The 27,628-nt window shown below is 46.5% G+C and overlaps 1 protein-coding gene across 1 annotated transcript in view; it reads right to left on the bottom strand.

Moving 5' to 3' along the window:
* Positions 1-27,628, bottom strand: part of LOC311142811 (rho GTPase-activating protein 26-like) — a 137,096-nt gene that overhangs the window by 86,234 nt on the left and 23,234 nt on the right. The gene's annotated exons all lie outside the window — the stretch shown is intronic.

Consider the following 27,628-nt stretch of genomic DNA (forward strand, 5'->3'; position numbering starts at 1 on the left):
GTACATCGAGATCTCTGTGGTCAGACTGGTCACCTGATCCAACACCAGGTCCTCGTCACGTTTCACGTCTTCTGAAATGACTCAAATTAGGCATTAGAGGTTCGGCCATGTTGTTTCTCTGTAAGGGCAATGTTGAAGACTGTTGGAGAAGGATTAGGTGAGTGACAGGTGGCCAACAGTGCTGTAGAGTCTAGGTGAGCCAAACACCCCCTCACACACACCACACGGCAGGCAGTACGGTGCAGATGGGAGCTAGTTGGGAGCTAAAAGCCAGACTTTTCCACTGCAGATACTTCAGACAGCAGGCCTGTCATGTCATGTCTCCTTCTCATCTCCTCTTCTGTGAGGTTTTCCACACATCTCTCCAGCACGTCCCTCACTGGGTAAAGCGGCGGTTGAAAATGAGTCTTTGGCTTTGATAGTAAACACTAAGCTAACCGCTGCCATTGCTGTTTTGTCACTGGATGTTCTGTGACGCCAGAGGAGGAAGGATAGCGGCCAGGGATGACTCCTGCCTCTCCAGCCTTCTATCCCCACTTCAGCGACAGAATCCCCCCCCATTCTTCTCCTCCTCTATCCTCTGCTTCCTGATCTCCAGCCCACCACACAATGGTACAGCACAGTCCTGCTCTCTAGCCCCTGGAACACAATCCCACAGGGCCCCTGAAGAGAGACACAGACCGGCAATGAGGGAAAGAACGGGAATCCGCCAGAGTGCCTGCACCCGGAAGCAACAGAGCAATTTAAACATGACATACGGCAGTAGCAGTACACATTGACCGTGTCAGTGAAAGTCCGTTAGCAGTAGGATGGAGTGGGAGCTGCAGTGTGTGGGAGAAACATGGCCGAATCTTTCCACAGATCTTTAGGCTGTGTGTGTTTTAGACTGGAGTGGTTAAGTGTCTGGTAGTGCCAACTACTGGCTAGACGTGTGTGTGTGTGTGTGTGTGTGTGTGTGTGTGTGTGTGTGTGTGTGTGTGTGTGTGTGTCTGAGATACGGCTGTGGTTTGTTAATGACGTCCCCATCACTAGGCCACAGTTCACCACACAGTAGCCCTAATCTCCCGATAGTGCACCCTCAATGAGCACTGCTTTTGTGATGCAGATGCATGACATACCACAGACATGCATGAACGCACGCACACACACAAACACACACACGCACGCACACGCACACACGCACGCACACGCACACACACACTCCCTGCTGCTGGCCTAACTCTGTATCAACAAATATTCCCTTTGTGCACCGTGTGCTGGGGCAATACTAGTGAAACTACTACAGTGCTGTCTCCTCTGGGGCAATACTAGTGAAACTACTTCAGTGCTGTCTGTGAGTATGTGTGTGTCTGTGTGTGTGTCCCTGACTATGTGACTCCACTTTAAGGCCGGGCCCTGTAACCATATCAACAGGATATCCACAAGCAGCCACAGTCCTATGCAGCTCTTTGTTACACATGGATTTGAATAGAAACACTATTCATTTAGGAAAACAAAGGCATATTTCAGCAGCAACACAGCATCGGATGTGTCTCAACTCCTGACTTGACCCAGGCAGCTGAGGAAACCGATGATTACAGTTTTAGGTGGAAGCAAGGGTGGCTAAAGTACAGTCACTTCAGTTAGGGCTTGGCTATGTGACTACAGTCACTTCAGTTAGGGCTTGGCTATGTGACTACAGTCACTTCAGTTAGGGCTTGGCTATGTGACTACAGTCACTTCAGTTAGGGCTTGGCTATGTGACTACAGTCACTTCAGTTAGGGCTTGGCTATGTGACTACAGTCACTTCAGTTAGGGCTTGGCTATGTGACTACAGTCACTTCAGTTAGGGCTTGGCTATGTGACTACAGTCACTTCAGTTAGGGCTTGGCTATGTGACTACAGTCACTTCAGTTAGGGCTTGGCTATGTGACTACAGTCACTTCAGTTAGGGCTTGGCTATGTGACTACAGTCACTTCAGTTAGGACTTGGCTATGTGACTACAGTCACTTCAGTTAGGGCTTGGCTATGTGACTACAGTCACTTCAGTTAGGGCTTGGCTATGTGACTACAGTCACTTCAGTTAGGGCTTGGCTATGTGACTACAGTCACTTCAGTTAGGGCTTGGCTATGTGACTACAGTCACTTCAGTTAGGGCTTGGCTATGTGACTACAGTCACTTCAGTTAGGGCTTGGCTATGTGACTACAGTCACTTCAGTTAGGGCTTGGCTATGTGACTACAGTCACTTCAGTTAGGGCTTGAATATGTGACTACAGTCACTTCAGTTAGGGCTTGGCTATGTGACTACAGTCACTTCAGTTAGGGCTTGGCTATGTGACTACAGTCACTTCAGTTAGGGCTTGGCTATGTGACTACAGACACTTCAGTTAGGGCTTGGCTATGTGACTACAGTCACTTCAGTTAGGGCTTGGCTATGTGACTACAGTCACTTCAGTTAGGGCTTGGCTGTGTGACTACAGTCACTTCAGTTAGGGCTTGGCTGTGTGACTACAGTCACTTCAGTTAGGGCTTGGCTGTGTGACTACAGTCACTTCAGTTAGGGCTTGGCTATGTGACTACAGTCACTTCAGTTAGGGCTTGGCTATGTGACTACAGTCACTTCAGTTAGGGCTTGGCTATGTGACTACAGTCACTTCAGTTAGGGCTTGGCTATGTGACTACAGTCACTTCAGTTAGGGCTTGGCTATGTGACTACAGTCACTTCAGTTAGGGCTTGGCTATGTGACTACAGTCACTTCAGTTAGGGCTTGGCTATGTGACTACAGTCACTTCAGTTAGGGCTTGGCTATGTGACTACAGTCACTTCAGTTAGGGCTTGGCTATGTGACTACAGTCACTTCAGTTAGGGCTTGGCTATGTGACTACAGTCACTTCAGTTAGGGCTTGGCTATGTGACTACAGTCACTTCAGTTAGGGCTTGGCTATGTGACTACAGTCACTTCAGTTAGGGCTTGGCTATGTGACTACAGTCACTTCAGTTAGGGCTTGGCTATGTGACTACAGTCACTTCAGTTAGGGCTTGGCTATGTGCAGTTGTGTGAACCAGAAAGATAAAACCACACAGAGAGGCTAATATGAGGAATATTATCAGCACTGAGACATTTTAGGACACTCTGAGACGTATCAAGGCATAGATTATTATCAAATGAGATATGGAATTTCCTGAAAATGATCCTTGCAGTGTGTCCCTTAGCTGTCACTCAGATAGCAGAACAACATTAACCAAAATTACTCCTGTGTTGTTTCTAACTGACAAAGACTGATGTATTAGTCATCTTTAGGCCTTCCATCAAACATCATGAGTATCATCACCAATCACCTCTAGACTTCAAATGTATTACTAAACATGAATATCTCCAGCACGCAGTCTCCACTCTTATCTTGCTGACTTCAAACCCAGTGAGCAGAAATTGAAGCGCTGTGAATTTAAACCAAAATCAACACGGGCCAATTCCACTGTGGCCAATTAGAGAGAGAGAGAGCGAGAGAGAGAGAGAGAGAGTAGATGACCCTTGAGATGCAGCCCCAGGGCAGAACTTTGCTCCTCCCCTCAATCTCCATGGCAACGGCCTTAGCGTCCCGTTAACTAAAGAAAACTTGTGTCTACAAGTACAATCATGTTGTATTTGAGTCCTTTCATTTCCATCCGTTTGTCAGAATGAGGCTAGGCACTGATCTGGAGACAGACAACACGTGTTCCTGTAACGTCGCCCAGGGAGGAAACTGAGGTCTCTCAGCTGTTCTCAGAGACAAATGTGAGGTAAGAGGAGTGGAAATGAATGTATTCCACTTCCGGGAGGTGCCAGGTGGCCCCGTGTCAACAGGAAAGCTAGGGGTCAGGGGTCATCGTTCTGTTCCGTCAGCTCTATCAGTCACAGACCATGCCAGCACACACACACACACACACACACACACACACACACACACACACACACACCACACACACACACACACACACACACACACACACACACACACACAGACAGACTCACTCTCAGAGCAGGCTGGTTACATGAATTACAAAGTCAAGTCAATGCTGGGCCTCTGCTCTCACTAGGAGAATCTCCATTGCATACTCCTTGCGTCCTCTCTCCTTGCCTCCTTCCAGAGGTCCCTCCCCTCTGACCTTTTTCTCCAATGGGTTTTGAGAAGGAGGCGAGGAGAGAGGAGTATGCAATGGAGATTCTCCCATTTTGTGGGCTTATGACCTTCTCCTTACCCCAGAAGTGATGCACAGGGACATCCCCTAAATTACCACAGGATGACTGAGGTCAAACTGTGTCATTGAAAGAAAACAACATCATATATCCCCAGTCCCAACCCTAGTGCATTTCTCTTGCTGTAATATTTACATTTTAGTCATTCAGCAGACACTCTTATTCAGAGTGACTTACAGTAGTGAATGCAATACATTTTCTACTGGTCCCCCGTGGGAATTGAACTCACAACCCTGGTGTTGCAAGCGCCATGCTCTACCAACTGATCCACACTCATCATGAGCACTGTATGCCATCTAGACGTATTATGAGTCATGTTAATACCTCCAGATAATCAGGGTTAACATGAGGCTCTCAGCTAATGTATCCGGGGTGATTTCTAATCCAGATGCCCAGTCTGTGAGAGCTACTTTCTGCATTCGCTCCCTCTCTCTCTAGTACCTGATTTCCTGAAGCAAAACTATCAAGTTCAAGTTTTATTGTCACATATACAAGTACAGTGAAATGCTTAACTTTCATGCTCTACCCAACAGTAGTGATGGGGGAAAAAAATAGATACAGTTACATATCAGGATATTATTTTTTACAATATACGAAAAGGTTCCTGGAGTATCGTTTAGGGGTCCTTCAAATTGAAACTTTGGGGGAACCCCTTAAAGTTCTTCAAAGAACCCTTTAAAATGGTTCTTCAAAAAACTCATTTTAATGGATCCTCGAATAACCTTTTGAAGAACCTTTTGTGGTTCATTGTTGAACTACCTCCCTTATTATGATTTGTATTAATTATATGCATAACAATAACAACAATAACACAATATTTTAGTTGTCAGTGTTTATTATGATTTTAGTGGCAAAGCAGAATTACAAAATCCAAATATGAGGTAAACTCCCAGCAGAACCCCAAGTCCAACAAGTATATCCTCTGGCATGTTGATGTTAATGTGTTGTTGTTCTCCGTATACATAGCCAGAATTATTTTGCAGTGCATGGTGATCAAACAGGTTTCCTGTTATATTCAGAGGTGTAGGGAGGGTGAAGTCTGTGAATGAAAAAAATTGTAATTATACAGATGATTAACAAAACATGCACACAACAGTATTCATACCTTGGTTTTTGTGTTGAATGTAAATGAAAAAAACTGTTTTGATAATGGTTTTCATACACATTCCTTGTCCTTAATGTAGAGGCCTATGGGATATTTATTGAAGAGGTAAGGGAGGAGGATGGTAAATGTGATCAACATAACATACCAATACCAATTAACATACCTTTGTATGCCTCCTCGTCTGTATACCTGCAGACAGACACAAAAGTGAGAAGTTCAGTCATCTGCACCCAATACAGCTAGCCTTCAACATATTCTTATAGCCTACATATTCTTACCTCTTTGTTGATTGATATCCATTGAATTGTGTCCATTTTCTGTTTTTAGGAAGATTTGCACAAATATGAAAAGATAGATGGTATCATCATAAAACAATATCAATTGATATCATACAAGGGACAACCCTTACCTTAAATTGAGGATATATTTAAATGTTTCAGTTAAGTGCCTGCACCTGCTCTCCTTTCAAATCCAAATGTTTCAGTTAGGCAGTTAGGTTCCTGCAAGAACCCCCACCAACTAAGGAGATTCCTCGATGAACCCCACCTCCTATGGGGTTCATGGAATAACCTTTTGGGGGCAATTTCCAGTGCCAATAACCCTAAGGTTCTTCGAAGAACTTTGACGATCTTAGAAGAATCCTTGTTGAACACCAAATTTTTTGAGTGTATCGTTTTGATAATATCGCAATATTATTTTTGTGCTAGTTTACTGTACCTGCACCAACATTCCATAGCTTGTTCTCCATCTTCTTTTTAAATCTTCCTTCAGCATTTTTATTTCCATGACTGGCCAAAACTTGTTTTCTCATGGCTCTGTTGTCCCGCTGCAGCAGCAATGTGTTTGGAACATCGAATTGCAATTCATATCGTATTGGCACCTAAATATCGTGATAATATCGTATCGTGAGGTCCCTGGCAATTCCCAGCCCTACCCAACAGTGCAGTAATCAATAACGGCAGGTAGCTTAGTGGTTAAGAGCGTTGTGCCAGTAACCGAAAGGTCGCAGGTTCTAATCCCCGAGCCCACTAGGTGAAAAATCTGTCGATGTGCCCTTGAGCAAGGCACTTAACCCTAATTGCTCCTGTAAGTCGCTCTGGATAAGAGCGTCTGCTAAATGACCAATTATTATTATTATAATTATTATAAAATAAAAGATAAACATTTATTAAAAAAACACAACAAATAAGATATGAAGCGATATTGTGCTAAATGACTTCTAAATACAGCATCACCTCTTCTGCCATGTACCAATCACACCCAGGTTCCCATGCTCTCCCTGTGCCCTTGGTGAGAGGGTAGTGGGTATACAAAACCTCCACACATTGTTACTGCTCCAGGCTTGAGGGAAAGTGGAAGTAGAAGGAATTGAAGAGTCATATTTCCCATCATCACCAGCCAGGGTCTATGTGCAGTGCAGCACTTTTCAACACTCAGGTCTTGCCAAATTACTCAAAGTACAGTGAGCTTAACACCCTTTCCCCTCTTCCCTCTCCTCCCCACTACTAGCAGCTCCCAAGTACTGAGGGGAGTACAGTGGTTTCACCCTACATCCTTGCCCAATCAGAGAGCAGCGAAAGAGCAGAGAGCCCCCCCGCCTCTAGCTGGGCTTGGTGTGGACTAGCCTCTAGCTGGGCTTGGTGTGGGCTAGCCTCTAGCTGGGCTTGGTGTGGACTAGCCTCTAGCTGGGCTTGGTGTGGACTAGCCTCTAGCTGGGCTTGGTGTGGGCTAGCCTCTAGCTGGGCTTGGTGTGGACTAGCCTCTAGCTGGGCTTGGTGTGGACTAGCCTCTAGCTGGGCTTGGTGTGGACTAGCCTCTAGCTGGGCTTGGTGTGGGCTAGCCTCTAGCTGGGCTTGGTGTGGGCTAGCCTCTAGCTGGGCTTGGTGTGGACTAGCCTCTAGCTGGGCTTGGTGTGGGCTAGCCTCTAGCTGGGCTTGGTGTGGACTAGCCTCTAGCTGGGCTTGGTGTGGGCTAGCCTCTAGCTGGGCTTGGTGTGGGCTAGCCTCTAGCTGGGCTTGGTATGTAATGATGTGGGATTGCTGTCGGCTTGGTGTGGGATTGCTGTCGGCTTGGTGTGGGCTAGCCCGTGCTCAGGCCCAGGAACACGCTACACACTCACTGACACACAAACACGCTACACACACACACACACACACACACACACACAGGCCCAGATCCACACGCGTGATTTCCACATACCTCTCAATCACATGCTAATTACTCCCACTTGTGTAAATATCTCTGCTGGTGGTTTGACTGCAGTGTGAGACATAGACCTGAGGTGCACTCCCTGAGGCCAGGCAGAGAGAGAGAGAGAGAGAGAGAGAGAGAGAGAGAGAGAGAGAGAGAGAGGGAGGAAGAGAGAGAAAGAGAAAGAGAGAGAGAGAGAGAGAGAGAGAGAACTACAGCTGACAGAAAAAAATTTACGAGAAGGAAAGGCTAGTCAGAGACCTGAGGTACAGATGGAGGAAAAGCTAGTCAGAGAGCTGAGGTACCGATGGAGGAAAGGCTAGTCAGAGAGCTGAGGTACCGATGGAGGAAAAGCTAGTCAGAGAGCTGAGGTACCGATGGAGGAAAGGCTAGTCAGAGAGCTGAGGTACCGATGGAGGAAAGGCTAGTCAGAGAGCTGAGGTACCGATGGAGGAAAGGCTAGTCAGAGAGCTGAGGTACAGATGGAGGAAAGGCTAGTCAGAGAGCTGAGGTACAGATGGAGGAAAGGCTAGTCAGAGAGCTGAGGTACCGATGGAGGAAAGGCTAGTCAGAGAGCTGCGGTACAGATGGAGGAAAGTCGGAGACCTATAGTACAGATGGACCAAGGTTCTGACATACGGAATGAATTAATCAAATTAGTGGATTCGACTATTTTAGCCACACCCGTTGCTGACATGTGTATAAAATCGAGCACACAGCCTTGCAATCTCCATAGACAAACATTGGTAGTAGAATGGTCTTACTGAAGAGCTCAGTGACTTTCAACGTGGCACCGTCATAGGATGCCACCTTTCCAACAAGTCAGTTCGTCAAATTTCTGCTCTGCTAGAACTGCCCCGGTCAACTGTAAGTGCTGTTATTATGAAGTTGAAACTCTAGGAACAACAACGGCTCAGCCGCGAAGTGGTAGGCCACACAAACTCACACAACGGGATCACCGAGTGCTGAAGCTCGGTTGCAACACTCACTACTGAGTTCCAAACTGCCTCTGGAAGCAACTTCAGCACAAGAACTGTTCGTCAGGAGCTTCATGAAATGGGTTTCCATGGCCGAGCAGCATCACACAACCCTAAGATCACCATGAGCAATGCCAAGCGTCGGCTGGAGTGGTGTTAAGCTCGCCGCCATTGGACTCTGGAGCAGTGGAAACGCGTTCTCTGGAGTGATGAATCACGCTTCACCATCTGGCAGTCCGACGGACAAATCTGGGTTTGGCGGATGCCAGGAGAACGCTACCTGCCCGAATCCATAGTACCAACTGTAAAGTTTGGCGGAGGAGGTATAATGGTCTTGGGCTGTTTTTCCATGGTTCGGGCTAGGCCCCTTAGTTCCAGTGAAGGGAAATCTTAATGCTACAGCATACAATGACATTCTAGACAATTCTGTGCTTCAAACTTTGTGGCAACAGTTTGTGGAAGGCCCTTTCCTGTTTCAGAATGACAATGCCCCCCGTGCACAAAACGAGGTCCATACAGAAATGGTTTGTCGAGATCGATGAGGAAGAACCTGACTGGCTTGCACAGAGCCTTGACCTCAACCCCATCGAACACCTTTAGGATGAATTGGAACGCCGACTGCGAGCCAGGCCTAATCGGCCAACATCAGTACACGACCTCACTAATGCTCGTGGCTGAATGGAAGCAAGTCCCCTCAGCAATGTTCCAACATCTAGTGGAAAGCCTTCCCAGAAGAGTGGAGGCTGTTATAGCAGCAAAGGGCGAACCAACTCCATATTAATGCCCATGATTTTGGAATGAGATGTTTGACGTGCAGGTGTCCACATACTTTTGGTCATGTAGTTTATGTCACAATGACAATGATTGAAAACTCAATCATTGTTACACAGTGTGTGGCATCCACTTGAAGAAGGTCAAGACAGGGCAGAACTTGACTTGAAGCCAGGACACACACACACACAGGCAGATAGAACACTACGTTCCCACAAACACATGCAGAAACTGTGTTTAACTAATCAAATGTGACCTACGCGTTTGATTAGTTACAATAGCAAACGGGGCAGCCTCTGACACAGTGCTGCGGTGGACAAAAAGAGGACCCTTGAACACACACACACACACTGGAAACACATCCTTTGTTTGTCTCTCTGAACAGCTGGCTTTCATCACATCTGCATGTGTCAGCATGGAGACTATAGACATGTATGTGTATTTAAAGTTCGATGACTGATGAAAGAGGGGCATGGGAAGATTGGGTCACACCCTGCTTGCCTCATTACTATCATCAGCGAAGCAACATAGAAAAGACTGGCAGAGGGAAACACACACACACCCCTCTCACTGCTACGCTCTTCCAGTGCTTTAATGACTGACAAACAGAAACAGAGAATCCCAGGGAGTAATGACAGTCAGTCAGGAAAGAACTAAAGAGAAATGGACTGTGTTAGCCATTTTAGCGGCTGCTGTTTCCCCCTGAAAACTGAAGCCTCATCAGAAACAGAATGTTCCTTGGAACCAAACAGAGTTTTAACAATGGCTAACTCAAACCAAGAAAACAAAGGACCAGTAGGACCACAAAGGGCCTGCTAGAACACCCAGAGAATTAGGGAGAAACAGTGAGAATGTAAGGCAGCTATTGGGAACTAAAGTAAACAGTTCAGAGTGGTAGAAGCAGAACACAAGGAACACAGAAGAACTGTATATCTGTAAGCCCCAGAGGTTTCTCCTCTTTCCACTGCTTTCTTTCTTTCTTTCTTTCTTTCTTTCTTTCTTTCTTTCTTTCTTTCTTTCCTTCCTCTGTTCCGTGTCTTTTCTCTTGTCCAAACCAGGCTCAATGTTCAGCCACATAGCTCTTACCGTCTCCTAGCAACAGGCACAAAAAGGGCTACCATGAAGAACACAACAATCTTTTATTTTTTTAGCTGCCGGAATTCTTTCTCCAGGGTTTTTGGCTCTGCCACGCCTGATGCTGACACAGCAAGTAGAGAAACCAGGGAGGTTTTCTCCACTAAAAGGAACGAAATCATCCAACAACTCCCACAAAAACAGTAGTGCAGCAAGCAGCACATTAACATTCAACATGAGATCCACAGAAGTGGAAACCATTTCCTATGTGCGATCATGACGTTTCATGTGGTGCAGCAGCAATAATTTAAAGCTTGTTCTGCTCCAGGACAGTAGAGTGAGAGAGAGAGAGGGAGGGGAGGGAGAGAGAGAGAGAGAGAGAGAGAGAGAGAGAGAGAGAGAGAGAGAGAGAGAGAGAGAGAGAGAGAGAGAGAGAGAGAGAGAGAGAGAGAGAGAGAGAGAGAGAGAGAGAGAGAAGGGGGAGAGAAAGACAGGAGAGAAGAGAGAGAGAGAGAGAGAGAGAGAGAGAGAGAGAGAGAGAGAGAGAGAGAGAAGGGGGAGAGAAAGACAGGAGAGAGAGAGAGAGAGAGAGAGAGAGAGAGAGAGAGAGAGAGAGAGAGAGAGAGAGAGAGAGAGAGAGAGAGAGAGAGAGAGAGAGAGAGAGAGAGAGAATAGAAAGTGGGGAGGGGGAGAGAGAGACAGGAGAGAAGAAACAGAGAGAGCGAGAGAGAGCAATTAAATTGAAAGAGAGAGAGAGAGAAAGGAGGGGAGGGGAGAGAGAGAGAGAAGAGAGAGAGAGAAGGGAGGGGGACAGAGCCCTATGAGGCTCTGTCCTCCTCCCTTCTCTCTTGAGTTGCTGTATTTCACTAACCAGATTAGGACCAGTGCCATTTCCAACTAGCCGACCTCCCCAGCTACCACAAACTTGACATTGGTTTCAGCCACTTACTAACAGACATAAACATTAGGCCTAATTCATTCTGGGAGGCAAAAACAAAAGTGTACATTTATCTGTGCAAAACTAGAGACTAAAAGAAAACAGTCCCAACAGTCCCAACAGGTTTTCAACCGTCATTCAACAACCCAGGGATCACCTTGTGCTGGTTTCAAGGGTATTCATACACAGCTAGAAAATTGGAGTGAGTACAGGAGGGCCTCTCAGTTTGCTGTTGACGCATACAACAGGAACAGCAGCGCTAGATGTGTACAAAGACCTCTGAGACACTCCTTCTATCTCACACACATGGAGCAGTTCATAGCAGTGAGGTCACTTACACGGAGGTCACCGCAGAGACTTAGCAAGATATCTCTGCCTCCTTGGATACAAACAGTCAAGTTTATTTTGGGTCATTTCCATGTAAAAGGACCCATGAGCACCAACATGAAGTTCATAGGAGCATGTCAAATGAAAGCTAAGAGTCTATTATTATTTTTTTATTAAGGCAGCATGGCACATATAAATTTTTCAACTATTTTATATCCTAAAAATTTTGAATAAGCAGAGGCTTTGATGTCTGGTCAAACAGATGGAAAACGGGTCTTAGAAAACATAAACGAGTGTATATTTGAATTAAAGACCCCTGCCAAAGACCCCTGTCATTTAGCAGACGCTCTTATCCAGAGCGACTTACAGGAGCAATTAAGTTCAAGGACACATCAACAGATTTTTCACCTAGTCGCTCAGGGATTCGAATATCAACACAGTTTTGGAGAAAAAAAAATTTGTACGTTTAAGAAACATTGCCTTGTGCGTTGAAATTCCGTTACCAAAAACCGACATACAGTGCATTCGGAAAGTATTCAGACCCCTTGCCTTTTTCCACATTTTGTTAAGTTGCAGCCTTATTCTAAAATTGATTAAATTGTTTTTTCCCCCTCATCAATCTACACACAATACCCCATAATGACAAAGCAAAAACAGGTTTGTAGAAACTACAACTGGAATATCACATTTACATAAGTATTCAGACCCTTTACTCAGTACTTTGTTGAAGCACCGTTGGCGGTGATTACAGCCTTAAGTCTTCTTGGGTATGACGCTACAAGCTTTGCACACCTGTATTTGGGGAGTTTCTCCCATTCTTCTCTGCAGATCTTCTCCAGCTCTGTCAGGTTGAATGGGGAGTGTCACTGCACAGCTATTTTCAGGTCTCTGTTTGATCGGGTCAAGTCCGGGCTCTGGCTGGGCCACTCAAGGACATTCAGAGACTTGTCCCGAAGCCACTCCTGCGTTGTCTTGGCTGTGTGCTTAGGGTCGTTGTCCTGTTGGAAGGTGAACCTTCGCCCCAGTCTGAGGTCCTGAGCACTCTGGAGCAAGTTTTCATCAAGGATCTCTCTGTACTTTGCTCCGTTCATCTTTCCCTCTATCCTGACTAGTCTCCCAGTACCTGCCGCTGAAAAACATCCCCACAGCATGATGCTGCCACCACCATGCTTCACCGTAGGGGTGGTGCCAGGTTTCCTCCAGACATGACGCTTGGCATTCAGGCCAAAGAGTTCAATCTTGGTTTCATCAGACCAGAACATCTTGTCTCTCATGGTCTGAGAGTCTTTAGGTGCCTTTTGGCAAACTCCAAGCAGGCTGTCATGCGCCTTTTAATGAGGAGAGGCTTCCATCTGGCCACGCTACCATAAATGCCTGATTGGTGGAGTGCTGCAGAGATGGTTGTCCTTCTGGAAGATTCTCCCATCTCCACAGAGGAACTCTGGAGCCATGTCAGAGTGACCATCGTGTTCTTGTTCACCTCCCTGACCAAGGCCCTTCTCCCCCGATTGCTCAGTTTGGCCAGGCGGCCAGCTCTAGAAAGAGTCTTGGTGGTTCCAAACTTCTTCCATTTAAGAATGATGGAGGCCAGTGTGTTCAATGCTGCAGAAATGTTTTGGTACCCTTCCCCAAATCTGTGCCTCGACCCATTCCAAATCATGTCCAATCAATTGAATTAACAACAGGTGGACTCAAATCAAGTTGTAGAAACATCTCAAGGATGATCAATGGAAACACATGCACCTGAGCTCAATTTCGAGTCTCATAGCAAAGGGTCTGAATACTTATGTTAATAAGTTATTTATGTTTTTAAGATTTTATAAATTAGCTAACATTTCTAAAACCTGTTTTCACTTTGTCTTTATGGGGTATTGTGTGTAGATTGATGAGGACATTTGTTTTATTTTATAAATTTTAGAACAAGGCTGTAATGTAACAAAATGTGGAAAAAGTCAAGGGGTCTGAATACTTTCCGAATGCACTGTCTCTTTAAGATACTGTATTTTCACATTTTTATCCCTCATGTGGAGGGAAGATAATGAAAGTTCCCAGAAGTAACAAGTAAAGGTCGACCTATCAATTACCTATAGTGTTTTTACTGATATCAATTTTGTTTATGAATTATTAAGTGTTTAAAACTCAGTAATGGAATTTCGGTAATTGTATTGGCTACAATGGGAAATCACAGTAGTCACAAAACAAAGTTGGGTTCACAAGTTTGGACAGCACAGCACAGCACAGGACAGCAGAGTACAGCACAGTACAGTACAGTACAGGACAGCACAGGACAGCAGAGTACAGCACAGTACAGGACAGCACAGTACAGGACAGCACAGTACAGTACAGGACAGCACAGTACAGGACAGGACAGCACAGCACAGTACAGGACAGCACAGTACAGTACAGCACAGCACAGGACAGCACAGTACAGGACAGCACAGGACAGCACAGTAAAGAAAAGTATAGTTCAGTACAGTAGAGTACAGCACACTAGAGTAAGGTACTAAACTATACTGTCCTGTACTAAACTATACTGTCCTGTACTGAACTATACTGTCCTGAACTATACTGTCCTGACCTATACTGTCCTGAACTATACTGTCCTGTACTGAACTATACTGTCCTGTACTAAACTATACTGTCCTGAACTATACTGTCCTGTACTGAACTATACTGTCCTGAACTATACTGTCCTGTACTGACCTATACTGTCCTGAACTATACTGTCCTGTACTGAACTATACTGTCCTGTACTAAACTATACTGTCCTGTACTAAACTATACTGTCCTGAACTATACTGTCCTGTACTGAACTATACTGTCCTGTACTAAACTATACTGTCCTGTACTGAACTATACTGTCCTGAACTATACTGTCCTGAACTATACTGTCCTGTACTGACCTATACTGTCCTGAACTATACTGTCCTGTACTGAACTATACTGTCCTGTACTAAACTATACTGTCCTGTACTGAACTATACTGTACTGTACTGTAATGTACTGTACTATACTCTAATGTTCTGTGCTGTACTCTACTGAGCTCTACTGTGCTGTACTTTGATGTCCAAACTTGTAAAACATAAACGTCTATGATTGGTTCAGATTTGGTCCGTCCAAACCAACCAAATGTGATCTTGTTTGGGGGCAGAGCTCATTACAATAATAGCCAGTGTGTAGAATAATACCCAAATATGCAAATGTGTGCCTTTGTGTACCTATTCAGGATACATCACCATGAAGAGAATGACTTTCATATCCATAATTATGTATTTCTGTGCAGTAAGGATCAGGGACCCATGATGAAATTCCGTTACCGCAATTATGTTACCCGTTGTAAACCCACTTCACCTTCTGTAGTTTAATAACCAAAAGCGATTTTTTTCAAAGTCAATGTGTCATGTCATAGCCGACAACCCATTATATTTCTGCAAACATCGTTGAATCTTAATTCGGAGCAGATATTTAACAGAATTTTTGGAAAACGTGTACACATAAAAAAAAAATGAGGAAGATTTTACCAAAATTCTGTTACCAAACTATGCATCTGCACAGTTCTTCCAGTAAATGTGTTTTTATAAAATTGTCAGTATAAATTGTTAAAAGTAGTCATTGTGCATAGAGTTCTATGGTTTGTTAAACTTTTAGTTCAATGGTTTTTGTTTTGTGTTAATTGAGTGAAAAATCTAAATCTCAGCGCAATTCCTTTACCGTGGAATTGCCCTCTGTCTAAAATAGTCCACCTCAAATCCAATTAGGTTGTGTCCTACAGTTCTAGTACAGTGAGGGAAAAAAGTATTTGATCCCCTGCTGATTTTGTATGTTTGCCCACTGACAAAGACATGATCAGTCTATCATTTTAATGGTATGTTTATTTGAACAGTGAGAGACAGAATAACAACAACAAAATCCAGAAAAACACGTCAAAAATGTTACAAATTGATTTGCATTTTAATGAGGGAAATAAGTATTTGACCCCTCTGCAAAACATGACTTAGTACTTGGTGGCAAAACCCTTGTTGGCAATCACAGAGGTCAGACGTTTCTTGTAGTTGGCCACCAGGTTTGCACACATCTCAGGAGGGATTTTGTCCCACTCCTCTTTGCAGATCTTCTCCAAGTCATTAAGGTTTTGAGGCTGACGTTTGGCAACTCGAACCTTCAGCTCCCTCCACAGATTTTCTATGGGATTAAGGTCTGGAGACTGGCTAGGCCACTCCAGGACCTTAATGTGCTTCTTCTTGAGCCACTCCTTTGTTGCCTTGGCCGTGTGTTTTGGGTCATTGTCATGCTGGAATACCCATCCACGACCCATTTTTAATGCCCTGGCTGAGGGAAGGAGGTTCTCTCCCAAGATTTGACGGTACATGGACTCGTCCATCGTCCCTTTGATGCGGTGAAGTTGTCCTGTCCCCTTAGCAGAAAAACACCCCCAAAGCATAATGTTTCCACCTCCATGTTTGACGGTGGGGATGGTGTTCTTGGGGTCATAGGCAGCATTCCTCCTCCTCCAAACACGGCGAGTTGAGTTGATTGCAAAGAGCTCGATTTTGGTCTCATCTGACCACAACACTTTCACCCAGTTCTCCTCTGAATCATTCAGATGTTCATTGGCAAACTTCAGACTGGCCTGTATATGTGCTTTCTTGAGCAGGGGGACCTTGCGTGCGATGCAGGATTTCAGGCTTTTACGGCGTAGTGTGTTACCAATTGTTTTCTTGGTGACTATGGTCCCAGCTGCCTTGAGATCATTGACAATATCCTCCCGTGTAGTTCTGAGCTGATTCCTCACTGTTCTCATGATCATTGCAACTCCACAAGGTGAGATCTTGCATGGAGCCCCAGGCCGAGGGAGATTGACAGTTATTTTGTGTTTCTTCCATTTCCGAATAATCGCACCAACTGTTGTCACCTTCTCACCAAGCTGCTTGGCGATGGTCTTGTAGCCCATTCCAGCCTTGTGTAGGTCTACAATCTTGTCCCTGACATCATTGGAGAGCTCTTTGGTCTTGGCCATGGTGGAGAGTTTGAAATCTGATTGATTGATTGCTTCTGTGGACAGGTGTCTTTTATACAGTTAACAAGCTGAGATTAGGAGCACTCCCTTTAAGAGTGTGCTCCTAATCTCAGCTCGTTACCTGTATAAAAGACACCTGGGAGCCAGACATCTTTCTGATTGAGAGGGGGTCAAATACTTATTTCCCTAATTAAAATGCAAATCAGTTTATAACATTTTTGACATGCGTTTTTCTCAATTTTTTTGTTGTTATTCTGTCTCTCACTGTTCAAATAAACCTACCATTAAAATTATAGACTGATCATTTCTTTGTCAGTGGGCAAACGTACAAAATCAGCAGGGGATCAAATACTTTTTTCCCTCACTGTATATCATGTGGCTTACCTCTTACTCTACAGGAGTCAAAGGGTTTATACAGGAAAAGCATTGGAATCACTGAAACATTCCTGGCATTAGCAACATCAGTGTCAGCAGCAGTTTCTTGGAAAATGCACGCCTAAGGACATTGTTCAAGTTCAAAAGACCTTGATAATAGGCTGAATCTTCTATGACCAAAGTCTTAAGATGGTCTAAAACACAGACCTCATGGTATGTTACATATTCACTTATTTTGAATGTTTGCAGTAACATGCAGTCTGAAACATTGTAGCCAAGTGGTGCTAATTTGGGTGTATTTCTACTTAGCATTCGGCACACAGACACAGCCGTGGCCCTTTGTGACACTTGACCTGAAAAGAGAGCATCCATTTCCAGGCTGATTGGTTGCCAAGGCGATCCCCTGACCCCATTCCGTCAGCTCTCATTGTGGGCCAAGCCTGTGTGACGGAGCCTGGAAAGAGAGGACAGGAAGGCTAGGCTGAAGACAGCCAGGAGAGAGTAAGACCGACTGACAGGAAAGAGGGCAGTAAGTTTGAGTGGTGAGGAGAGGAGAGGAGGGCAAGGCTGAAGGCTGCGTTGGGCGGGCAGCCCAAAGGTGTACAACAGGCTGACAGCATGGGGAGATAGCAGGGAGTAAGACTGAAGTAGTCTGACAGGATACTGGCAGACATGAAGAGATAGAGAGCACAGAGCAGTGAACTACAAATGGAGGTGCACAATAGCCAGTCAGACAAGAGAGTGACAGATATGTGAAGAGAGAGAGCGTGCACTGAAGAAAGACGAGAGCGGAGGGGGAGGTTGTGGAGTGGGCCAGAGCTGAGGCTCTGTGAGAGAGCCAGTGTGTAGGATTTACTAATCAAACATGAGATGTGAGGCCGTCAATGTAGTGATATTCAATCAAACATGTCCTCTGCCTGAAAACCCAGGACCATCCAGGGCAGGAAGTGCCAAACAGGAAGTGATTTCCTCACTCACAGCCAATCAGAGCAGAAGTTCATCTATGGCCATAGAGTCAGTAGCAAGCTGTTGTGAGATTGTGTATGAATATGAAACATTATTAGTGACACACGAGTGATGAATGTGAAGAATGTGACAGGAATTCTTGAATATTATTGCATTTTCAGCCATCCACACAGACAGACTAGCACTATTCATAGTGAAGAGGCAAACACCCTGGGTCTACAGATGAGTCCCAAATGCCCTATGGGCCCTGGTCAAAAATAGTGTACTATAAAGGGAATAGGGTGCCATTTGGGATGCACCTACCACTACTGCTTTTAATGCTAGAGCTCCACTACAACAAAGTCATCTAACTCTAAAGCCGATTAAACGACTCAGTGAACACGGAGGCATCACATGACAGCTCTGGAGAATGTGTCATCATGGCACCAAGGAATCATTTTGGTGCATTTCCAATTCGTTCTGACATTTACCAGTCCAGCCAGCTCCAGCTATACCCAGCCCTGGCAACATGGTTCATTGATTCCATTCTACTGAACCAGCAAATAATTAGTTGTTAAGAAGATAATTATGCTGAAATCCCACTTCAAACTGATTTTGAGTGTGTAAATCAGAATGCACTTTGATCCTCTTCAGACCCGTCGGTGCATCCCTCTCTCACAGCAGGAGAGAAAATAGAGAGAGAGGACATTAAGCATTCAAATGATTCATAAGAGAGACAGAGGGCATTAAGCATTCAAATTACTCTTTGGCTGCATCTCAAAGCCGTTCTTCCCCTAAAACAGCAGGTCTGTGAGGCAGAGTGTGCCAGGCATGGTGGTCCCAGAGGACCAGGATACAAGAGCATCTCTCACTCCCCAGAGGTGTGGCTGCTGCAGGGGATTGGTATTCCCATCTCTCTCTCTGGGCAGACAGCATGAGAGGAGAGAGGCTGGGGCCTGGCACTGATAATAACCCAATCAGAGCTGGGCTTCCCTACCCTTCCTTCCCCTGCACATGCCTGCCTGCCTGCCTGGGCGTTGACTGCATCACCACACCACACTCAATATCACACCACTCCTCTCTGTCTGCACTGCTCCAGTCCACACCACCACCCCACACACCACCCCATGCCCCAAACCCTGTCTGCTGGCTGCTGGGGAGGCTGTCAGTGCAGGATAGAGGAGACAGGCATTACAGCATCACGGGCCCACAGACAGACCCACAGTAAAGAGAGGCTCAGGGCCCAACGCCAAGTGACTGCAGCATTACACATGAATTATAAGAGGATCAGTACAGTACAGCCAGAGAGGGTTAGATAGGTACAGCTGGCCCGGGACAGTGGAGAGGGTTAGATAGGTACAGCTGGCCCGGGACAGTGGAGAGGGTTAGATAGGTACAGCTGGCCCGGGACAGTGGAGAGGGTTAGATAGGTACAGCTGGCCTGGGACAGTGGAGAGGGTTAGATAAGTACAGCTGGCCCGGGACAGTGGAGAGGGTTAGATAGGTACAGCTGGCCTGGGACAGTGGAGAGGGTTAGATAGGTACAGCTGGCCCGGGACAGTGGAGAGGGTTAGATAGATAAAGCTGGCCCGGGACAGTGGAAAGGGTTAGATAGGTACAGCTGGCCCGGGACAGTGGAGAGGGTTAGATAGGTACAGCTGGCCCGGGACAGTGGAAAGGGTTAGATAGGTACAGCTGGCCCGGGACAGTGGAGAGGGTTAGATAGGTACAGCTGGCCCGGGACAGTGGAAAGGGTTAGATAGGTACAGCTGGCCTGGGACAGTGGAAAGGGTTAGATAGGTACAGCTGGCCCGGGACAGTGGAGAGGGTTAGATAGGTACAGCTGGCCTGGGACAGTGGAGAGGGTTAGATAGATACAGCTGGCCCGGGACAGTGGAGAGGGTTAGATAGGTACAGCTGTCCCGGGACAGTGGAGAGGGTTAGATAGGTACAGCTGGCCCGGGACAGTGGAGAGGGTTAGATAGATAAAGCTGGCCCGGGACAGTGGAGAGGGTTAGATAAGTACAGCTGGCCCGGGACAGTGGAGAGGGTTAGATAGGTACAGCTGGCCCGGGACAGTGGAGAGGGTTAGATAGATAAAGCTGGCCCGGGACAGTGGAAAGGGTTAGATAGGTACAGCTGGCCCGGGACAGTGGAGAGGGTTAGATAGGTACAGCTGGCCCGGGACAGTGGAAAGGGTTAGATAGGTACAGCTGGCCCGGGACAGTGGAGAGGGTTAGATAGGTACAGCTGGCCCGGGACAGTGGAAAGGGTTAGATAGGTACAGCTGGCCTGGGACAGTGGAAAGGGTTAGATAGGTACAGCTGGCCCGGGACAGTGGAGAGGGTTAGATAGGTACAGCTGGCCTGGGACAGTGGAGAGGGTTAGATAGATACAGCTGGCCCGGGACAGTGGAGAGGGTTAGATAGGTACAGCTGGCCCGGGACAGTGGAGAGGGTTAGATAGGTACAGCTGGCCCGGGACAGTGGAGAGGGTTAAATATGTACAGCTGGCCCGGGACAGTGGAAAGGGTTAGATAGGTACAGCTGGCCCGGGACAGTGGAGAAGGTTAGATAGGTACAGCTGGCCCGGGACAGTGGAAAGGGTTAGATAGGTACAGCTGGCCCGGGACAGTGGAAAGGGTTAGATAGGTACAGCTGGCCCGGGACAGTGGAGAGGGTTAAATATGTACAGCTGGCCCGGGACAGTGGAGAGGGTTAGATAGGTACAGCTGGCCCGGGACAGTGGAGAGGGTTAGATAGGTACAGCTGGCCCGGGACAGTGGAGAGGGTTAAATATGTACAGCTGGCCCGGGACAGTGGAGAGGGTTAGATAGGTACAGCTGGCCCGGGACAGTGGAGAGGGTTAAATATGTACAGCTGGCCCGGGACAGTGGAAAGGGTTAGATAGGTACAGCTGGCCCGGGACAGTGGAGAGGGTTAGATAGGTACAGCTGGCCCGGGACAGTGGAAAGGGTTAGATAGCTACAGCTGGCCTGGGACAGTGGAAAGGGTTAGATAGGTACAGCTGGCCCGGGACAGTGGAGAGGGTTAAATATGTACAGCTGGCCCGGGACAGTGGAGAGGGTTAGATAGGTACAGCTGGCCCGGGACAGTGGAGAGGGTTAAATATGTACAGCTGGCCCGGGACAGTGGAAAGGGTTAGATAGGTACAGCTGGCCCGGGACAGTGGAGAGGGTTAGATAGGTACAGCTGGCCTGGGACAGTGGAAAGGGTTAGATAGGTACAGCTGGCCTGGGACAGTGGAAAGGGTTAGATAGGTACAGCTGGCCCGGGACAGTGGAGAGGGTTAAATATGTACAGCTGGCCCGGGACAGTGGAGAGGGTTAGATAGGTACAGCTGGCCTGGGACAGTGGAGAGGGTTAAATATGTACAGCTGGCCCGGGACAGTGGAGAGGGTTAAATATGTACAGCTGGCCCGGGACAGTGGAGAGGGTTAAATATGTACAGCTGGCCCGGGACAGTGGAGAGGGTTAGATAGGTACAGCTGGCCCGGGACAGTGGAGAGGGTTAAATATGTACAGCTGGCCCGGGACAGTGGAGAGGGTTAGATAGGTACAGCTGGCATGGGACAGTGGAGAGGGTTAGATAGGTACAGCTGGCCTGGGACAGTGGAGAGGGTTAGATAGGTACAGCTGGCCCGGGACAGTGGAGAGGGTTAGATAGGTACAGCTGGCCCGGGACAGTGGAGAGGGTTAGATACAGTGGGGGGAAAAAGTATTTAGTCAGCCACCAATTGTGCAAGTTCTCCCACTTAAAAATCCAGAAAATCACATTGTAGGATTTTTAATGAATTTATTTGCAAATTATGGTGGAAAATAAGTATTTGGTCACCTACAAACAAGCAAGATTTCTGGCTCTCACAGACCTGTAACTTCTTCTTTAAGAGGCTCCTCTGTCCTCCACTCGTTACCTGTATTAATGTCACCTGTTTGAATTTGTTATCAGTATAAAAGACACCTGTCCACAACCTCAAACAGTCACACTCCAAATTCCACTATGGCCAAGACCAAAGAGCTGTCAAAGGACACCAGAAACAAAATTGTAGACCTGCACCAGGCTGGGAAAACTGAATCTGCAATAGGTAAGCAGCTTGGTTTGAAGAAATCAACTGTGGGAGCAATTATTAGGAAATGGAAGACATACAAGACCACTGATAATCTCCCTCGATCTGGGGCTCCACGCAAGATCTCACCCCGTGGGGTCAAAATGATCACAAGAACGGTGAGCAAAAATCCCAGAACCACACGGGGGAACCTAGTGAATGACCTGCAGAGAGCTGGGACCAAAGTAACAAAGCCTACCATCAGTAACACACTACGCCGCCAGGGACTCAAATCCTGCAGTGCCAGACGTGTCCCCCTGCTTAAGCCAGTACATGTCCAGGCCCGTCTGAAGTTTGCTAGAGTGCATTTGGATGTTCCAGAAGAGGATTGGGAGAATGTCATATGGTCAGATGAAACCAAAATAGAACTTTTTGGTAAAAACTCAGCTCGTCGTGTTTGGAGGACAAAGAATGCTGAGTTGCATCCAAAGAACACCATACCTACTGTGAAGCATGGGGGTGGAAACATCATGCTTTGGGGCTGTTTTTCTGCAAAGGGACCAGGACGACTGATCCGTGTAAAGGAAAGAATGAATGGGGCCATGTATCGTGAGATTTTGAGTGAAAACCTCCTTCCATCAGCAAGGGCATTGAAGATGAAACGTGGCTGGGTCTTTCAGCATGACAATGATCCCAAACACACCGCCCGGGCAACGAAGGAGTGGCTTCGTAAAAAGCATTTCAAGGTCCTGGAGTGGCCTAGCCAGTCTCCAGATCTCAACCCCATAGAAAATATTTGGAGGGAGTTGAAAGTCCGTGTTGCCCAGCGACAGCCCCAAAACATCACTGCTCTAGAGGAGATCTGCATGGAGGAATGGGCCAAAATACCAGCAACAGTGTGTGAAAACCTTGTGAAGACTTACAGAAAACGTTTGACCTGTGTCATTGCCAACAAAGGGTATATAACAAAGTATTGAGAAACTTTTGTTATTGACCAAATACTTATTTTCCACCATAATTTGCAAATAAATTCATTAAAAATCCTACAATGTGATTTTCTGGATTTTCTTTCTCATTTTGTCTGTCATAGTTGACGTGTACCTATGATGAAAATTACAGGCCTCTCTCATCTTTTTAAGTGGGAGAACTTGCACAATTGGTGGCTGACTAAATACTTTTTTTTCCCCACTGTAGGTACAGCTGGCCCGGGACATTGGAGAGGGTTAGATAGGTACAGCTGGCCCGGGACAGTGGAGAGGGTTAGATAGGTACAGCTGGCCTGGGACAGTGGAGAGCTCTCTGGAACATAACATGAGGAGAGAATGGACAGGATGTGGGACAGGATGTGGCACAGTGAGTGTACGCTCCAGTAGCCTTCAGCTCTGTGAGAGCCCCTTGCCATTTGGCAGGCCAGCCAAAGCCTAGCCACTCTCCCTCTCCCTGTGTCAATGCTAGCTATCTCCTCCCCTCGTCGGCTGGAGTCTGAGTCAGTTAGCACCGCTAGCTATCTCCTCCCCTCGTCGGCTGGAGTCTGAGTCAGTTAGCACCGCTAGCTATCTCCTCCCCTCGTCGGCTGGAGTCTGAGTCAGTTAGCACCGCTAGCTATCTCCTCCCCTCGTCGGCTGGAGTCTGAGTCAGTTTGAATCAGTGATGCCCATGAACATGCATGGTGGCCTTTAGTTGGTGGCAGACAGTGCTTTGCTTTCCTTCACTCAGAGAGAGACAGAAAGAGAGAGAGACAGAAAGAGAGACAGAAAGAGAGAGGAGTAAATTATGGAGGGAGTGCCAAACGATGGTAGGGAAAGAGGGGGATAGGAGGGGGATAGGAGGGAAAGAGGGGGATAGGAAGGGAAAGAGGGGGATAGGTGGGGGATAGGAAGGGAAAGAGGGGGATAGGAGGGGGATATGAGGGAAAGAGGGGGATAGGAGGGGAAAGAGGGGGATAGGAGGGGAAAGAGGGGGATAGGAGGGGAAAGAGGGGGATAGGAGGGGGATAGGAGGGGAAAGGAGGGGAAAGAGGGGGATAGGAGGGAAAGAGGGGGATAGGAGGGGAAAGAGGGGGATAGGAGGGGAAAGGAGGGGAAATGAGGGGGATAGTAGGGGAAAGAGGGGGATAGGAGGGAAAAGAGGGGGATAGGAGGGAAAAGAGGGGGATAGGAGGGAAAAGAGGGGGATAGGAGGGGAAAGAGGGGGATAGGAGGGAAAGAGGGGGATGGGAGGGGAAAGAGGGGGATGGGAGAGGTAAGAGGGGGATAGGAAGGGAAAGAGGGGGATAGGAGGGAAAGAGGGGGATAGGAGGGGAAAGAGGGGGATAGGAGGGGAAAGAGGGGGATAGGAGGGGAAAGAGGGGGATATGAGGGGAAAGAGGGGGATAGGAAGGGAAAGAGGGGGATAGGAAGGGAAAGAGGGGGATAGGAAGGGAAAGAGGGGGATAGGAAGGGAAAGAAAAGGAGGATGATAGATGGATGACAGGACATACACATATAAAATGTGAGGTGAGGTGACCTGACCACTGATTAGCAACATTCCAGTATCATGGTTTCATGTCAATATGCTTTTACGTGCCTTCATGCAGCATTGATGTCACAAGGTAATATAAAGACGATCAGAGAGACAACATGAAAGTAGTGGTTTAATGAAATATGTTAAATGTCTGCCAAGAGTTATACAATCCAATCACATAAATCTGATTTATCTCACATAACAACTGTCATTCATTGTTGATTTTCAAACCAAGGAATGTAAAATACTTTACTCAATTTGCTCCATTTTTATAGCAAGATTGCTACACCCAGAATGGTCTATAAGACATCTAACTTGTTGGGTTATTCAATTGCCTATATTTAGATTGGAAGTCCTTTATCTTCATCTAAAACGCTAACCCAATCAGATCTTTGAAGCTTTCACTGTTTTCTCCAGGAGCCAAACACATACCATTGTCCACCACCAGTCTGTAGATACAGCTTAAACAGCAATCTAGATGGACCCTCTTTGACCTCAGTCTCACAATGCACATCGACAACAGCCATCTCTGCTCCAACCTGACCTACTGTGCTGTATCTACAGTCAAATAAGGCATGCAGTCAGGAGGATGACAACAGTCCACGATAAAGGGAGATTCTAATGGTTACAGAAAGCAGCAGTTACACACAGAGATTAGCCTAGCATAGTTTTAGCCAACATACATTGACTACATAGCAACCGTAGTCAGAGCTGAGGAGTTGGCTTAAAGCTGGAATCCGTAATAGTGAAACTGCCACATCCGTTTGTGATATTACAACAAAAAAGAAGTCTCTTCAAACAACCAACACTGATTTTTTACCTCATTGCACATCATTGCACAAATCACTAGCCACTTTAAGAAATGGAACACTAGCCACTTTAATAATGTTTACATATCTTGCATTACTCATCTCATATGTACTGTATATACTGTATTCTATACTATTCTACGGTATCTTAGTCACTTTAATGTTTAGATATCTGCATTACTCATCTCATATGTATATACTGTATTCTATACTATTCTACTGTATCTTAGTCCATGCTGCTCTGACATCGCTTGTCAATATATGTATATATTCTTAATTAATTCCTTACTTAGGTTTGTGTGTATTGGTTATATGTTGTGAAATTGTTAGATATTACTTAGATATTACTGCACTGTCGGAGCTAGAAGCACAAGCATTTCGCTACACCCGCAATAACATCTGCTAAACACGTGTATGTGACCAATACAATATCATTTGACATCATTGCACATGTGATAGAACAGCAGAGTATGTAGTATGTACTGTGATTTCTTTTTTTACACGAAGCTGGATGCTCCTCTCTAAACAAAACAAAAACAATAACAAATGTGCTGGGGGCGAACAGTTTCCCCTTGTGCAGATTTCAGTTTTAAGCCAAAGCACATAGACTACAGACCTGATCTGGGACCAAGCTAGGCTAGGCCAATGCCAGTTGATGAGGGAACCATTAGAAGGTGATCTGTGTTGTCACACGGGCCTTTTATCAATTAGATTTGCTCACCTCCTGCATCCTTTCTGCTCCGTCCTCCCTCGCCTCCTTTTGAAAAAGGTCAAAGGTAATTGAGGGGAGTCGGCGAGGAGAGGGAACGTGGATGGAAATGCTCTCTGCTTGAAATGAAACGCTCCTTCTCCACTCGCGCGTCATTAGGCAAATTAGGTTTACAGGGGTGGATCCCAAAATAAATTAGGTTTACAGGGGTGGATCCCAAAATAAATTAGGTTTACAGGGGTGGATCCCAAAATAAATTAGGTTTACAGGGGTGGATCCCAAAATAAATTAGGTTTACAGGGGTGGATCCCAAAATAAATGGCGTTTACAGGAGTGGATCCCAAAATAAATGTGGAAAGTGCTCAAAACAAATTAAGTTAGTTGTGCAAGACATTTTATAAATAATACAAGTAGCATATCGTTTTTTAAACGTGTGCATGTTTTTCTCCTCTGACAAAACAAAAGCTGATTCAAAGGGGGTGTGGCAGATTTCAAAGGGGGTGTGGCAGAGTTCATAACTCTTCTGCGGCAGGATACACATGAGTATCCTTGATGAAAGATGGCTATCGAGGAGGGGATGACACTTCCATTTGCCTACTAACGAAATTACACACCCCTCGACCACTCAACCACTTATTGGTTTCTGTGTCATGGAGGAGAGAGGACGGAGGAGAGAGGACTGTTTTTTGCCCAAATGAGAATCTCCCATAGTGACGGAGTGAGAGATTAAAGGTTTAACATGGCAGTTGGAGAGGAGATGTTCAGGATCAGTCAATCTACTATGTAGGAGACACTTCACCCTCCTCACCTCTCCCCCCTCTCCCTCTCCTCACCCCTCTGCCCCTTCTCCCCCTCTCTTCATCCATCAGCCCCTGGTCCATGCTAGGGTAGCGCTAACCCCTCCACCCAGATTACCAGCTAAGTCTGAATTTGAACAATATCTCCACCTGCCTGCACCTCCCCAATCACCTCCCCAATCACCTCCCCACTCACCCCAGCAGAGAGAGGGCAGCCCGGGGATTAAATATTGTTAGCAGGGGTTATTTTTGGAGCTGGCTGTAGGAAACGGCCGGGAGCTCGCACACAGTCATACACACACAGTCATACTCAAAGTCATACACACACTCACATTCACACACACACACACACACACACACTCTCTCACTCTCGAACTGCCAGCGTGTTGTGGTTTGTTTGAGTTGGCCGGCAGCGCCAGAGATGGCTGTTCCCTCTCCAGCCCACCACGGAGTGCGCACACACACACACACACACACAGTACACACATAGTCCACACTGTACACACACACACAGGGAGAAAAATAACCCCAGCATGACACGCAGCAGTGCTGAGGAAGACTAATCTGGTTGTGATCGGACACAGCAGTGAGAGAATTGGCCTAATTCATCAAAGGCTGTGGAGGGGAGGGTGGAAACCTGGAAGGTAGTAGGGTGGAAGACTGCAGAGAGGGACTAGGGTGGAAGACTGCAGAGAGGGACTAGGGTGGAAGGTGGAAGGTGGTAGGATGGAAGACTGCAGAGAGGGACTAGGGTGGAAGACTGCAGAGAGGGACTAGGGTCGAAGGTGGAAGGTGGTAGGATGGAA

The sequence above is a fragment of the Coregonus lavaretus genome (genome assembly GCF_964263955.1).
Source record: "Coregonus lavaretus genome assembly, chromosome: 15".
Lineage (NCBI taxonomy): Eukaryota > Metazoa > Chordata > Actinopteri > Salmoniformes > Salmonidae > Coregonus > Coregonus lavaretus.